The sequence below is a fragment of the Amia ocellicauda genome, unplaced genomic scaffold (genome assembly GCF_036373705.1).
Source record: "Amia ocellicauda isolate fAmiCal2 unplaced genomic scaffold, fAmiCal2.hap1 HAP1_SCAFFOLD_107, whole genome shotgun sequence".
NCBI classification, from domain to species: domain Eukaryota; kingdom Metazoa; phylum Chordata; class Actinopteri; order Amiiformes; family Amiidae; genus Amia; species Amia ocellicauda.
In genome coordinates this window covers 31,926-36,286 of record NW_027102672.1, presented here as the reverse complement: position 1 = coordinate 36,286, position 4,361 = coordinate 31,926, and positions in this window count along the sequence as shown.

Below are 4,361 nucleotides of genomic sequence, written 5' to 3'. Positions count from 1 at the left end.
TTGATTTCCTCCCTCCTCAGGAATCACTGATAAAACATTGTTATTTGAAGGAGAACCTGACCACTTAATTCCCTCCATATCGGAAGTCCTGCAATGATCCATGTGCTGCTTGGAGGTGCACCAGAAACGGCCAGTCTTGATATTTATGATTGTCCAGATATTGATGTCCGTGAAACAATCAAATTAGTAAGTATTTCAATGGTTGAAACTTGTGTTTGCTCTGTATTCTAAGTTTCTGTGCCTTAGGGAACCTTTGTGACATACTAAAAGGACATACTGGTAAGATGTTGGGCACTTTTCAAACAACAAAAATGGCATTTGGTTAGTTATAAGGGACATTTATACCAGTCTGTGCAAATATCTATGCATATTCCAATGTTTGCTGCAGGACTTACAGATTGAGTGAGGGGGTCAATATGTTTGATTCAGAACTAACCACTGCTTCTTCAATTTTGTTTTAAACATAATTTAAAAGAAAAGTGGGCTATACATTGGTCTTGATAAAAGGAGCAGTGGTCCCTGAAGCAATTATTTTAGTTTTTTGGTCACAATTCCTAAAACCCATTTTCTGTAAAATATGTTATCAACTTGCATTAATATATTATCCAAAGTACAATCATACTAATCATGAAGATGTTCGTATTATTATATTCTAAGGGTTCTAGTCTATTGTGTATTGTGTTTATTATTAGGCCCTTCTCTTATGTTTTACAGTTGTTATTATTATTCCATACAATACAGGGATTAAATTAAGTATTTTAACCACAAACTTGAAGACAAAGTCTTTGAGGAAAGCAGGGCCCTGTTCGTTCCAAGGGTCAAGTTTCTTAAGACTCAAATAGCTATTTAAATGACTTTCGTATTCAGTCGACTTAGTCAATTGTCCAGCTGGATGGCTGGGCACAGGCGGGCAGCGCAGTCTGTAAAGTTCTTTATTTAATAAAGTCCTTTAAAAGAATTCTTCCTACGGCTCAATCTCCTTCTCCCAGTTTAACCCTTCTGTTGCTGGCAAAGACTTAGTTGGTTTCTGGTTCCGGTTCTGGCAACAGAGATACAAGTTGAGCTGTGGCAGCGAGTTACTGGTTTAGGTGAGAGAGAGAGAGAGATGCCGTGCGTTACCCTTTATACGCCTGTCAGATCAATAGGTGATTGGTTCTTTAGTTTGTGAGATTGGATTTCGGTTTCAGCCCCCAGTGTCCTATTGGAGGGGGGCTTGATTTATGACTGAAGTCAATCCATGCCATCTTTTGGAAATGCCGGTTGGCACGGGTTCGTAGCTCTGTGTCGGGATTTCGGCTCTCGTCCATTTCAAAGAGTTTTTATTTCCTACAGGCCCCCTTCCCCAGACATCTCACAGCAGGGATTCCAAGCTATTTGGCCCATTCTCGGTGCCATCCTCCCAAGACTGTCACTTTGATGTAAACCAGTTCACATGCTGATGAGTTAAGGAAATCTGATAAATTTGGGGGGGAGAGGTCTTCTTTAGATCAGTGCTTCAGCTCAGAGCTAAAATGCTCTTATCAGAATACACCCAACATAACGCTACACTGGTTAATTCTGTTCTGGGAAAACCACAATCCTGCAGGTTTAATAAGTCTCTCTACACATCAGTCCCTGAGTACCTTCAACCAATGGTCATTTTGACCAATTAAGCCCAAGAATTGAGTCAATTAAGTTGTCATGGACTACCCAGTGAAGACGTGAACTCACGACTAGGTCACACTGTGAGCTCACCAGAGCAGACATTACACTGAGCTCACTGTGAGCTCACTTAGCGCTTTTCCAGCGACATGGTGCCGGTGCTGGAGCCGGAGCTGCTGCTCGGCCTGGGATCCAGCTGATCTTTTTTGAACCGGCCCGCTTTTCCACCGGTTTTGACGTCACTGGATGTGGGCGTTCCCAAGCATGGAGTAGAAGTGGAGAAACACAGCAATAGTAATCAGCACCGAGGCGACTGCGTCTTTAAACCCCATTTAACATCACAATCAAACTCATTCCGCGTCTATGGCAAATCGTAACCCTAATGTTACAAATGTTCCCTAAATATGTGTTTTGCAGAATACACAAGCAAACGTTATGGAATATCAGCATTTTATCGACACACATGATAGAACTTATTGTTCTTTAACATTGATGAGAATAATTAACATGAATAAACTTACTGCTGAAGATGTAACCCTTACCCAGTGGCTAACCCTAACTATGTTACAAATGTTCCCTAAACACTTATTTTGCAGGATCAATAAAAAATTGTTAGGATTTTTTAAACTTTTACTGACACACATAGTTAATAGCAATGTGTTATAACTTTACCGAAAATAATAATCTGTATATCTTTAATTGTTTAGACGTTATTAAGATATAATGCATCTTTCACATAGGGAACATTTGTAACATGTTAGGAAAAACAAACAAATGATTAGAAAATATTCATAATTACAGCATACAATTTGTCAGGCTTCATAAGAATGGTATTTATAACATACTCTGTAAAAATCAAGCAAATAGCATTTGTGGTTCACGAGAAAATATATATATATAATCAAAGCTATCAGACTATAGCAGCCGGTGTATGAAGACACATACGATTATACAGCATTATTTGGCAGCTTCGCAAGACCTAATTTTAAACGTTGTTGGTAAGTTAGATAATTAGTGGGGACCCGCTATTTGCAGTTCTTCCCCTCCATAATTGCTAAAATAAAGTTTTACTGACATTTTATTGACCCTACCACTGCATAGGGCACATCTGTAACATGAACGCTACTGAATGGCACATACATTGAAAACTACGGAGAACTGAGACAAATCCACTTTACACTTCATAAATAATCTTAAAACGTTTCCAACCAAGGCAACACCCACTTGAAATACGTTCATTCTCATTTTTGGTAAACAAAAAGAGAGATTGTTACATATGTTCCCTATGATGCATCTACAGAGAGAGAGAGACAGACAGACACTAACTCTCTCTCTCTCTCAGCTGGGAGTGTGTGGGAGGGGTCTGCAGTGAGCGGGAGTGCTGCTGAGAGCTCTGTCCTTTGGCTGCGTTTTTTTGTTGCTTTACTTTTTTCAGTTTGTTTATTTTGTCTTCTGTTTTCAGTGCTTTTCTTATTGTGGGGGAACAGGGGAGGGGAGGGGGGAGTACCGGTAGTTCTTCCCGGGTCGGGGGGTCGGACCCCCTGAATGCGTCTTTTGAAAAACTGACCCGACGCCATGGAGTCAAGATCGCTCCGGTGCAGTTCTGCCCCCTAGAGCAGTGTGTGTTAGCGGTTGGGGAGGTAGCAGGGTGTGAAAATATCAAGTCTGCTGCCATTGTTATCTTCTTAAAAACCACTGATCTGCTCAATCAGCTAGTGGCTAATGGCACAGTGTTAGACGACACTTTCACCCCGGTGTTGCCGCTCGCTGCTCCTGCCCGGAAGGTAACGCTGTCTAACGTCCCTCCGTTCATCCGCACCGGCTCGGGCAGCTGATGTCCGGCATTAAGAGGGTCCCGCTGGGCTGCAAAGCCCCGCAACTGAAACACGTCGTGTCCTTCCGAAGGCAGCTGTATATGATCCTCAATAACATCAATGAGGATCTTAATGTCATTTTTAAATTTAAGATCGACAATACCGACTACGTCGTGTTCGCTACTTCGGAGTCCATGAAGTGTTTCAGGTGTGGGAGCGAGGGGCATGTCGTGAGGAACTGTCCCGAGCAGGACAGGGAGCGGGAGGAGGAGCGGGGCGACGCGGGGAGGAATAGAGACACCGGCCCGCAGCCACAGATGCAGCGGGCAGACAGAGATCGAGCCCCGGCGGAGGAGACAGTCGCCGGTCGGACCGATGGTACCACTGATGCCGTGACGGGGGAAGAGCTGCCCGGAGGCGATGACGCACAGCTGGGGGACGGGGTCGAGGCAGCGGGGGATAGTGACGACCGAGACGCCGGGGGGAGATGGTGTTGAGGCGGTGCACGGGGCGCTGGTTAGTGACGAGGAACAACCTCGGCAGCCAGCAGACGGGCGGACAGACACACAGGGTGTAGCCGAGGAGGAGGCAGGGCCAGGCTCGGCGGTACAAGCCGAGGCGCCGGGTGGAAAAAACGCACTAAGAAGGTGCTGGGAGGGAGCACGGACGGTGTTGGTAAATAGTGGCAGTAAAAGAAGTGGTGGCACAGTAGTGAAGCTGGGGTAGCGAGCGGCTTGGTGGGGAAAGGTCCGGCTACACGCTGGAGCATCGCGGCTCGGAGTGACAGTGAGGGCGGCTTCACGGATTCCTCTCTCGCCTCCTCGTCCTCGGTGAGTCAGAGCTGCAGTGAAGGATATCAGGAGGTTTTTAGAGAAAACGAAGGGAAAGAGGTCTGTTGTAGTGGAG